The 12,889-nt window shown below is 37.8% G+C and overlaps 1 protein-coding gene across 23 annotated transcripts in view; it reads left to right on the top strand.

Moving 5' to 3' along the window:
• SLC8A1 (solute carrier family 8 member A1) overlaps positions 1–12,889 on the top strand; it is a 382,674-nt gene that overhangs the window by 128,317 nt on the left and 241,468 nt on the right. The window lies entirely within an intron of this gene.

Here is a 12,889-nt window from a genome sequence, read left to right as displayed (position 1 = left end):
GGCCTTGAGGAAGCCACAGAAACTTTGTAGGGCTCTACTTTGTCATCCGTAATAGGGAGAAGGTGGTAGAAGTAGAGCTGATTGGAGAGGCAGGAGAAGACTAAGCAATATCTGCAGATGCTTCCAGCTCCCGCTCACACTCTATGATGTCATTTCTAGAGACTATGACCAGAGTTTTTTAATGTCTGTGTGGAAATCCACTTTAAAATACTTGAGAAAAAAACAGGTGGTGCATGTGTGTGTAGATGCACTTTGAGCTCTGCCCTAGGGCTGTGAGTTAGCATCTGAAGCACACAATTCAGAAGTAAGACTTATAGCACTTCAAATATGTTTATTATAATCAATATGCATTAGCTGTTTATTGCTGCATGGCAAATTACCAGAAACATAGTGGCTTAAAAGAACATATATTTATTATCTCAGTTTCCATGAATTAGAAGACCATGCAGTGTTTAACTGGGCTCTCTGCTCAGAGTCTCACAAGCCTCCAGTCAAGGTATTGGCCAAGGCTGGGATCTTATCTGATGCTTGGGGTCCTCTTCAAAACTCATGTGGTTTTTGGCAGAATTCACTTTCTCAAATCCGTAGATTTCATGGTGGCTTGCTTGTTCAAAGCCAATTGGAGAATCTCTGAGTTTGTTCTTTCAGTGAATCCCTGGATCCTCTTTTTTATTGAGTTACCTGATTAAGCCAGGCTCACTCAGGATAAACTCTGTCTGGATTAACTTAAAGTCAAATGATTATGGATCTTAATTACATCTGCACACTTTCTTCACTTTCACCATATAAAATAGTCCAGTCACCTTTGCCGTATTCTGTTGATTAGAAGCAAGTTACGTGTATTGTTCCCCTCACCTTTGCCATGTTCCCCTCACCTTTGCCATGTTCCCCTCACCTTTGCCATATTCTATTGATTAGAAGCAAGTTATGTGTATTGTTCCCACTCAAGAGAGGGGAATTACATACCTGGTCATGGTTCATGGGGGTCATCTTAGAATTCTACCTATTGCCTAAGAGAGGACATGGTAATTATTACAAGACACATATGAAATAAGTTTTCATTTTGGAAATGAAGAGGATTCAGATTATTTAGTTGACATGAGAGATTTTATAAGCTCCACTACTCCTGCATTAAGGACATATAGAATCTGCTAGCCCAGCTGCTCAACACTTTTGAGGCAGTTAGTACACGTAGTCAAAGCATCATTGGTCCTTGTTTCCCGTTTCATGAGGGCCTCCACTGGCTAACTGACTGTGTGGTTGCCTGGTCCAGTTGTCAGTTGGTTGCATCTGCTGCAGTGTGATCGTTCCTTTTCCTTTTCCCTTTCCCTATTCTTTTTCTTCTTTACTTTTCACTATTTTTGAACTTGACGGAAATGCGTGAACATGTCTTATGAAGCAGATGTCAGAGTGACTGACAACAGAGTGAGACCTCCCCAGATTTACAGTGTCTGTTTTGTGCATGTTTGTAAACAAATGTGGAAAGTTCAGCAGAATTTGGTCTGAGACTTGCTTTCATAGAACAGAAGAACATTTGATAGTGAAATTGTAGGTAAACGGACCATAGCTACGTGTCCGTCTCTATCCCAGGTGATAATGATTATTTACCAAAATATTGAAAAGCAAAATTGGCTTAGGTTATTAGCTAACCTAAGAAAGAAACCATTGAGGTACAATGTAAATTGTACATTGTTGGATGCTTAAGGTGGCCCAGAAATCCTAGACTGCCAAGTTATCGGTTAAATCACGAAGTTGTGTTGCAATCAGTGAAACTTAAAAGAAGAATGACAAAGATGTCAGAAAAAAATATATTCTGGAAGAAAATTTTATGTTTGGGAGTCTACCTCTATTCAGCATTCTAAATATACTGTTGAAAAAGTCAACGTACAAACCTATGACTTTTTTTTTTTTTTTGTGACAGAGTCTTGTTCTGTTACGCAGGCTGGAGTGCAGTGGTGCTATCTCAGCTTACTGTAGCCTCTGCCTCATAGTTCAAGCAATTCTCCCACCTCAGCCTCTGAGTAGTTGGGACTACAGGTGTGTGCTACCATGCCCAGCTAATTTTTGTATTTTTTAAATAAAGGCAGAGTTTCCTGTGTTGCCTGGGCTGGTTTTGAACTTCTCACCTCAAGCGATCTGTTCACCTTGAGCTTCCAAAGTGCTGGGATTACAGGTGTGAGCCACCCCACCCAGCCTAAGCATATAACTTGATATAGTTGAATGATTCACTTGCTTCAGTTTCTTCGAGAGTAGGTCTTAACTCATCTAAAATCCATAATACCATTTAAGAGCATAATTGACTAGAACACTCTTAGTCAAGTTTACTTAATTCTCTCTGTGATAATGATCCTGGAGTCATACACATGGAAGTTTAATGAGGACGTTATAGTATTTGATACCATGTTGAAAATAAAACAGAAAATTCTTCTAATAAAACTATCCAATTAAAATGTTTATTTTAAAAATGAGCTGCATTTTGCTAATTGAATATATTGTAAATAAGTTTGTTAGGAAAATTCACCCTGCTCCAGACTCCATTGGCTTAAAATTCCCTAGTTGGATTAAAAAATAAACCAAACAAACCAACAGGAAGATAAATATTATCAATATTTTGAGTCAGTTCTGTCTCAAATTCATCAAAGCCAAACGTACTAATATCTGTATTTATGCTGTTCTTAGGGTTTCTGTTTTTTGTTGTATTTTGTGGTTTTAAATTAACTGATTGAGCATTCCTTCCATCTCTAAATTTCTTTGAAATATCAAGTGTGTCTTGTGACCACCATCAGCTGCAAACACAGCATCAATTAACTTACCAAAACAGAGTCTTTGGTGATTAATCCATAATGACAGGGCTGTTCTCCCGACTGATTAAATTCATTATCAAGCAGCCAGAGGTAGAGAGCTCTCCATGGAAGATTTATTACTCTGGAATTACCTTTCTAGTTTATACTGATGAAGCTAGGTTTGGTAAATAAGGAAGATGAAAATATAAGGGGCTTCTTTTTAAAGGATAATCATGAGCACTTTTAAAAATGGCTAGTCTGCATTTTCAGTGCCTCAACTCTTAAAAAAAAACTCCCTAAACATATGTCATCTTTGATCATTCACAAAACAGTTGAAATGGTTTATTATACCATATGGGATCAGTCTCTAGAAGAATCTTATATGTATCAGGCCAGGCTGGGTAAAGTTATTGTTCTTATTCTCTCTGCCACCATCACTTTGGGTCACTTTATCACCAGCACGCTGAATTTGGGTAATAACGTACTGAATGGCTTCTTTACATAGTTCTTTCCTTTACAAGCCTATTCAGGGCCAGATTAATTTCCTTTGCTGTAATCAAGTCAGCCCTATGCAAAATTTACAGTATCTAATTCCAGATACACACACACACCCTTAAATAGCCTTAAGCCCTTTCCATATATAAATTCTTGTCATTCGTTCCATCTTTTCCTTTTTTAAAATTTTGTTTTTGTTTTTAATATAAATATAGAGACAGGGTCTCCCCACATTGCCCAGGCTGGTCTGTAACTCCTGAGCTCAAGGAATCCTCCTGCCTCGGCCTTCCAGGTGCTGTGGTGATTACAGACATGAGCCACTGTGCCTGGCCTCATTCCTTCTTTTTTTTTTTAAGTTTTCCTATTCATTTGAATACAAAGTGACTTCCCTCTTCACATGAGCTGTATGACTTTTGACTCTAAAGAGCTTTCTGTAACTTAACATTTTTTTTCATGGATGTGTGGTTTTAGTCCTCAGTGGACTTGCGGGTGACCTGAGGGTGGAAAAGTCCAAACTTTACTTCATTGTGCCCTGTGGATCAGGCAAGGAGGGAATCTGATACCACTTCTCAGATTTCTTGACAAGAGTACATGAATTTATTTGCTCTATCAAGTTGCCTTCCAGTCCATTTTATGCATACTCATTTGAAGATACCTGAAAGAGAATACCTAAACCTATTGTTTTAGGAGCACTGTCAGGGAATATGGAGAACAAATGGCAAAATATGGGGGAATGGAGGGTGGAGATACATACAGTGAAATCCAGTACTCTCATGCCACGCGCCATGTGAAGCCTTACACGAATGTTTTGTTTACCTGCTCTTTGTTTGTAGGAAGGAAAAAGTGGGAATTCTGAGCCTCAGATCTGACTGTGCTATTTGGTTAAGTTAATCAAGCTCTCTCAGCCTTCATTTCCTTATCTGTAAATTAGATAATTTAGTACTGTTCCATTGGATTTGTCAGCAGGCTAAATAGGGTTATGTAAGTAAAAAACACTTGAGAAACGCCTAGCTTAAAATAGATACTCAAGAGATCTTAGTCCCCACCTCCCACAACTGTAAATTAGTCTTGGGGTCATTTTAGGGGGAAGGGGAAGGAGGGTAACTATAACTTTTTATTTAAGACATTATTCATATCAGCATTAAATTATAGGCTGTAAATTTTGAACTTAGGAGATTTAATCACAACTGTGATGATCTATTTTTGAAGAGTCATGCTTCTGAGATTGACCCTGGCAGAGGACCTGTGGGTGGAAAGTAGGTGTAAATCATTTGAGACAGCTTTGTATATTAGTAAAGAGATAGAATCTCACATCCAGAGAGAAATTTAATTTTGCAATTGATGTTCACCCTTTTATAAGCCACTTTTAATATTACAACAACACAAGACCTAATAAGAACAGCCTTTTAAAGAGATGTTTCAAGGCAAAAAATAATAATTTGATGATGATAAACATTTTAATGTTTCTGAACTTCTTTCTTCAATTTATAGTTAGGGACATAGTTTGATTTTTTCCCCCTGAGTTGGTTGGGTATGTTTTGATGGAGATTGTAAGGCTGATGTTGGTATTTTGAAAGAATTTCTTTTTTTCCTTTGTATTCCCACAACACCTCTCTTGATACACCATCAGGGATTTTCCTTCCATTCATTCACTAGCGAGGTGAGGGAATTTGCTATCCCTTCCTATGAAGATCAAAGCCAGAGATAATGACATTCCACTGTTACACCAGAGACATGAGTGGAACAACAAAATACTATCCTATAAATGATGACTTATTAACTACAGGGGGAGGAAGTATCTTCTCTGCAAGATTCCCTAGAACCTAGACTTAGTCTGGAAGTGTCTTCAGCATAGAAAGAATGCAGGAAAATGTAATTTCCAAGAATAGTTGAACACTTCAAGAAACAGTCTTCCTAGCCTAAAGGCCAACAGAGGTAGAGAGGGGAGAAAAAAAGGGGGAAGTCAGCCACAAGAAAAGTTTATATCTCTTGCCTTCATGAGGGTGGTCAGGCCCATAGAATATGGAATCTAGCTGTTTTTGATGTTTGCCGTAGAAGTGTTATCTATGAAGAAAAATCCTCAGTATGACAAAACAGTGAGATTTCCCAAAGGAAATGCAGTTTGTGGCTTCCACTTAAAATGGAAAGTGTTACGTGTACATGTATAAAGTTGATTAATGCTTCTTATTTGTAAATTTTGCCAAGGTTAACAGATCTCTGTGGTAGAATACACACACAAATTTAAGAGATACAGCATGTGGGTTCTTTTTTTCTTTTTCTCTCCTCTTCTTTTTCTTCCCCTTAGGATTTCTGTGACCATATATAGCCGTGGCATCAGTTTACATTCTGTAGGACTAAAGTTTTCTGTTTAGATTCATAGAGCAAAGTCTGGGGTTGAATGTGATTATTATAAATATTACTTGATTTCTAGTAGCAAGCTATCTAATCTCTCCTGCATTAAGAGGGGCTTATCATAATTTTCTTCTTTTCAAATTACTTGGCCTTTGCAGCTGTGCCTTGGAAAAGCATTTCATTTGCTCCAAAGAGAATAAACAGTGCTTATAAATTAAGACATGGGTAGGATATTATATCCCAATTCCATGTATGAATGTAGTCCTGCTTCTTGGTCTCAGTGCCTGGCCCAGGAGAGCAAATGGGGACCTGGTTCTGTTGTAAAAATGTGTTGTTGGCTCCAGGGCCGCTGCCACAGCAACAAGAATCAGTGATGTCACAGGCTCAGAATCTGCCTGCCAGAGAACAGGTTTTCAGAGAATGTGATCAACAACCCTGTCTGCTGGTAGACAATTTTGCACATCCCATCTCAAAAACATACAGTTTAAACTTTTGTTCTTTCTTGTTCCCTCCTTAATCATGTGTGTCTCTGTCCTATTCCCAAGATCAGATAAAATCTCATAGCAAGAGCTAGGATTTATTGAGCATTCACTATGTGCAAGTTGACTGCGTATTGTGCTTTATCTTCATTCAGTCCTCACAAAAATCCCAAGAGGGAGAAGATACTATTATCTTCTGTGTTTTAAGAATGAGGACCCTGAGCCTTGGTAACATTGTAGTCAACCTTTGCTAGACATCAAAGCCTATGTTCATAATTAGAAACTACTGATTTTTCCCATCAGATCCATGAGAGTCAACATGACTGCCCCTGGCCTCTGCCTAACACCCTTTTCTCCCCCTTCTTTTTCTTACTTAAAGTCTACCCTATTTCTGAAGCTGTAATGTACATTTGAAAGGCAACAGTGAAGGAATTTAACTTGAGCAATTTTCTTCTACTTTATTAAAATCTCAACCCCTACACCAAAAGGAAAATGTGAGCCTGTACTAAATCCAGACATTCATGTGAAGACCTGAAATGAATGCATACAGGGATAATTCCAGGGGCTGGCCCAGGGACCACCAGTATCATGCTTAGAAATCCTTGAACCTTAGTTATAATTTTGCCAGAAAAGATCCTTTCTAGTTATTGCCCTCATGTAGCTAACCTTTCTGAAAGTAAGAGAGACAGCTTCTTAGGTCTCCCAAGGTGGTAGGTGGTCCTTATAGCTATGAATGTCTAGGGTGCCTTCAAATAGCAGCTAGTACACTAAGTCATGCTAAATGAAATGCACTGACCTTGGCATCATGAGCTTTGGGGTTTACTTTCTCAATGTTTCCAGTTACTTCAATAACCTTCAATTTCCTTATATGTAAAATGGAAATGATAGTAGTAATACAGTGTTAGTAATGCTTATATCATAAGTAAGAATACAGGTATAAAAGTGCTTTGTAAATTGCAAAATACTGGAGTTAATACTAGTTTCATGAGACACTCAAGAATACAGCAGAGGCTTTTCTTGCTTTCATTGTAATATATTCATTGAATTAGTGTCATTTGTAAATTTAACATATTTTATAAGTCATTATTCAAGTTAAACATACTTTTGGCAACAAGCTCAAGTCAGTCAAAAAAGAATAAGATATCTAGGAAATACAGTTTTTTCCAGGACATTGTGTTAGATTAAAGGATAGGTTAGCCTGTCAATTACAAGAGAAAGAGCAAAGTCACTTTAAAACAACACTAGGAAAGTGAGGCCAACACACAAGTTTGAGGAAAGATGAAGGAGAAAAGAGGAAAGAAGCACCAGAGAGCCCCTTTGCTATATAAAAAGTTGTGGGGAAGGTGCTGTGGGTGCTAGAAGAAAGGTTGGAAATGTAAGTCGATTCCCTAGGGATCTGGTGTCCTGTCTTCTGTTTATTTGATAGAAAAATGCCTGAGCCCTTAGAACTCACCAACTGAGGTTATGGTTCTAGAAGAAATTCTGTAAGGGTCATCACTCCTGCCCACACAATGAATGACTCACCAACAAGCATGCAGAAATGAGACCTTTTTCCTTAATTTTAACTGGTATTCTGTGTTGAATCTGTTGCCTACATTATCTAGAACTTATATATGTAAAGCTATTAAAACGCCATGCAATCTATCCATCTGACAAAGGGCTAATATCCAGAATCTACAAAGAACTTAAACCAATTTACAAGAAAAAAAAATCAAAAAGCGAGTGAAGGATATGAACAGACACTTCTCAAAACAAGACATTTATACAGCCAACAAATGAATGAAAAAAAAGATCATCATCATTGGTCATTAGAAAAATGCAAATCAAAATTACATTGGGATACCATCTCATACCAGTTAGAATGACGAGCATTAAAAAGTCAGGAAACTATAGATATGGAGAGGATGTGGGGAAATAGCAACGCTTTTACACTGTTGGTGGAAGTGTAGATTAGTTTAACGATTGTGGAAAACAGTGTGGTGATTCCTCAAGGATCTAAAACTAGAAATATCATTTGACCCACCAGTCCTATTACTGGGTGTATACCCAAAGGATTATAAATGATTCCACTATAAAGACACTTGCACACGTATGTTTATTGTGGCACTATTCACAATAACAAAGACTTGGAACCAACACAAATGCCCATCAGTGATAGACTGGATAAAGAAAATGTGGCGCATGTATACACCATGGAATACTATGCAGCAATAAAAAGGATGAGTTCACGTCCTTTGCAGGGACATGGATGAAGCTCGAAACTATCTTCTCAGCAAACTAAGACAAGAACAGAAAACGAAACACCACATGTTCTCACTCATTAGTGGGAGTTGAACATTGAGAACACATAGACACCAGGAGAGGAACATCACACACCAGGGTCTCTCAGAGGGTTGGGGGCTAGAGGAGGGATAGCATTAGGAGAAATACCTGATGTAGATGATGGTTTGATGGGTGCAGCAAACCACCATGGCATGTGTACACCTATGTGACAAATTCTGCACGTGTACCATAGAACTTAAAGTACAATAAAAACTTTAAGAAAATAAAAGGCCATGTCTCCCTATGTTGCTCTTATGTTTGCTGTTTGCTAAGACTAACAGCAGCACATAAGATTTGACAGTTACCTCAACTTCTCTCTATCTTCTGTGGTCTTTATTTGATAGATCTTTATCCTTACAGAAATAGCACAAAGATATCAAAAACAAATAATAAATTTTGAGTTATGTCTTCAGTGTGTTTAAGCAGTTTTCTGGTCCTTTTTCTTTTCTACATCAGCAGTGGTCATAGGCAATTCTTTTTCATGATGTTCAGCTCTCAAAATTGGCTGTCAGCTTCAACCACAGATGATTCCTCAATTGGCTCTGGTCAAGGGCTCAACAATTTAACTGGAAAGACATTTACAGGACCTGCTAAAGAAAATCCAGTTGACTTGCCAGAACGTTGCTTCTCGCATACTCCATAGTATAGGTGCTAACAAGTATTGAAATGGCTGATAGCCATAGTGGGTGGACGGGGCATTAGAGCTCGCTAATCCACAACCCAGCAAGCGTTACTTAAACGACTAAGATTTGACTGCAGTACAGTGAAACATCCCCAGACAATGGATGGAAAACAAACAGAACTCTTAACATTAGCAATGCCAAATCTATTCACATTCTTCAAGAGTGGAATTCTTGAAGCTCATGTGTGTTAACAATTAAGAGATTCTGTGCTGACACTTGTTTCCAACTTAATGCTTTATGTATTCAGCTAATGGTTGTCATATCCCTTAACCTTGAGGTTGCAGGCACACTAGAAACAACCAGCTTAGATGATGACAAGGTGAAAGTGGTAAGAAATGCAATAGTAGTTTGCAAAAATTTTCTCCTATTCTGTAGGCTCTTTACTCTGTTGATAGTTTCTTTTGCTGTGTAGAAGCTCTTTAGTTTAATTAGACCCCGTTGTCAATTTTGCTTTTGTTGCAATTGCTTTTGACATCTGTGTCATGATATCTTTGCCCCAGCCTATGTCCTGAATGGTATTGCCTAGGTTGTCTTCCAAAGTTTTTATAGTTTGGGGTTTTACATTTAAGTTAATCCATCGTATGAGTTAATTTTTGTGTATGGTGAAAGAAAGGGGTCCTTACAAAAAGTGTTAGAGATTTATCCTTAGTATCTTCAACATTTTTATCAATGATTAAAAGAAGCAACAAGATAACTGCTTAATCAGAGCTGAAGATGACAAAAAGTTGGAAGGAATATGTAAATGTGAATGATAGATTAAAAATTCAACCTATGCTTAACAGGCCGAAACACTTGAACTCAACCAAAGGTTTAAGATTCGATGGGGAAAAATATAAAGACCTGAATTTAAGTTTTTGAAAAATTCCAGGTGTCCAGTAAGGATAGGGAAGCCCTGGCATGCTACAAGTTTTTGTGAACAAGATGTGGGGAGTTTTGTTGTCTTCAAGCTTCATGTGAGTCAGTGGTGTTATGTGGCTGTGAACAAAGCAAGTGTAACCCTAGACTGCATTTTAGCAGAAGCGGTGTATTCAGATCCTGAGATGTTATTGTCTCACCACACTTTGTACGGGGTAGACCACAGCTTGAGTATTAGATTCCAGTTTGGACCTGCATATTCGGATGTCATTAACAGTCTCGAGGCATCTAGAAGAGATGGAAAACAATTATGGTGGAGCAGCACACACTGATAACACATGTAAATTTGTCTCACTTGAGAGTGGGTTGTCAGTTTTCAAAAGAGCAAGGAAATGACTTACTGTCTAGTTTGGTACATTGTGATTCTATTGGAAGAAACAGTTCAGAATTACAGTACTTATTATAAAGGAGCAGAGGAAGAACAAATACAGGTAACTAAGTAACAGAAAAAGGGATATGGGGGTATCATGGATGCAAGAGGGTGCAGCAAAGGTCAGCGAGGTGTTGTTAGAATTTTGTAGTAGAGTGGGTTAAAAGGTGCCACTCAGCCAGTGTCAGGAATTCCAGGTTGGCTAGAGATAGGCAGAAGCAGATTCTGAACTATAGACTCAGTATTTGATGTCTAGGAGACAAATGGCAGAACAAGAATGCCATCTGCCTGCTTAAGCCAGAGTTAGTGTGAACTCTTTGCAAAATGAAAGCTTGTCTTTGGGGAGTGGAACACTGGCAGGTTGGGGATTGGGCTCTTTAGGAAGATCTTATCATTCTTTGGTTTTTGTGAAAAATCCCTATGAAATTACCTAGAACCTCAGTAATTCATTTTTTGACAACCACACCTTCACAACTTAAAAATCAGATGCTGAAGGTTAATGTCAGGTGCAATTTTAAGATGCTTGCTTTTAATACACTGAACCTAAAACTGAAAAATGAAATCCTGTTCAGAGGATGGTAGATTGATTCAACTTGTTAGTTACCACCATGGGATTGCTGCTACCATCTCTTTTTTTAATTTCTTGGCAATGACAAAATATCCATAAAATATAAACTATATTTTCATCAACATTTTCAAATGCCATTTGTGGAAAAAAGATCATAGAATACTCAGAAATAACATTGAAGGGCGATCGTACATCTGTATGGAACAGAGATAGTAAAGAAGATATTAGAATTAAAGGGAGAAAAAGAGCCCAATATTTTGGTCTGTGTTTTCCTCCAAACTATCTAAATGACCTTGAATGAGTTACATAATTCTCTTTAAGCCTGTTCCTCCTCTGTAAAATGAGGGTAATTGCCTCTGCAGAACAGAATATTTGTGAGGACAAAGTTAGGGAACAAACATGATAATTAGCATTTATTTCACACTTTATAATTTATAAGCATTTTTGACAATTATTCCATTTGTTCCTCACGATAGCCTTGTCAGGCAGCTATCCTTATTGTTGGTTTTATATTCTTATTTTTCTGGTGAAGTAACTTCTTCCAAGATCACACGTTGGCAAAACTGAGATTCATTTAACACGTACCCCATAAACATTTATTTTGTTACTACTGTGTGTCAGCAGTATTTTAGCAAGCACTAGTAACTGTAACATAATAAAATTTAATAATGTTAAAAAGGTAGCATTGTTGAGTGCTTACTATATGTTGCTGTAAGTACTCATGTGCATTGGCCCATGTGACAGTGCCCTTATGAAGTGGGTGCTCTTATTATCCTCATTTTATACAGAGGGAATGTAGAGATAAAGGAAACGTATTCATCATCAGTTTTCAGGTAGCTTGTAATGTACAGAGGAAGAATGAAGCCCTAGTTCTCTGGCTCCAGACTCTTTTTTATTCTTAATTTTAAAAAGAATTTTTTTTTTAAGACAGGGTCTTGCTCTGTCACCTGTGCTAGAGTGCAGTGGTGCCATCATGGCTCACTGAAGCTTTGAACTCATGGGCTTTATCAATCCTGCCTCAGCCTCCCCAGTAGCTGGGACTACAGGCATGCGCCATCACACACACACACACGCGCCATCACACACACAGACACACACACACACACGTGATCTTACTATTTTTTATTTATATATATAAATATATATTTTAATAGCGATGAGATCTTACCATATTGTCCAGGTTGGTCTTGAACTTCTGGCCTCAAACGATCCTCCCACTTCAGTTTCCCAAAGTGCTGAGTTTGCAGGTGTCAGCCACTGCACCTGGCCAAATAAACGAGTTTTAGACTCTCAAGTTAAATGCAAATGAATGACATGTTTGTGTAAATGTAGGAATAAGCAGGTCATCAACCAAACAGAACCTGACCCATACCTTCTTCATAAGAAGAAATATTTCTGAAGAGAGCTTCCAAATGGATCTCAGAGCCCCCCACCCCACCACCAACCTTAGGGATTCTTAAGCAATGCTATTATTTCTAAGAGTACAGAAAATATAGATTATTAGGTGAAAAGTGGTATGGGCGGTTAAGTATTTCTCTATTATGTGTGAATGCTAAATAGATAATTGTAAACACAGAAATTATTGATTTTATTTTCTACAGGTTATTTAAATGTTTGGATGTATAAAGACATAGCCCTGAAGCAAATGCACAATAAATTAAGTATAAAAATATGATACATCCATATGTAGCTGATAGAAGGACCACCAAATTGTAAGGTAGAAAGTCTGAATTCTTGTCCCACTTTCTTATTTTTTTTGTTTAGTCATATGTAAAATGTGGGTATAATATCTTTCCTGCCTACCCTGTGGTTTTCAGAGGTTCAAATAAGGTAAAGCATTTATATACACTCTAAAAATGGTGAATACCATAAATAACTCATGGAGAACATAGCCAGTGTGGGCCAGTCCCTGAGAGGCATCA

The sequence above is a fragment of the Sapajus apella genome, unplaced genomic scaffold, assembly GCF_009761245.1.
Source record: "Sapajus apella isolate SASKATOON/1434 unplaced genomic scaffold, GSC_monkey_1.0 scaffold44, whole genome shotgun sequence".
In the NCBI taxonomy this organism is placed as follows: domain Eukaryota; kingdom Metazoa; phylum Chordata; class Mammalia; order Primates; family Cebidae; genus Sapajus; species Sapajus apella.
Note: the sequence above shows the minus strand (reverse complement) of the source record. Positions and strands in the feature narration are given on the sequence as shown.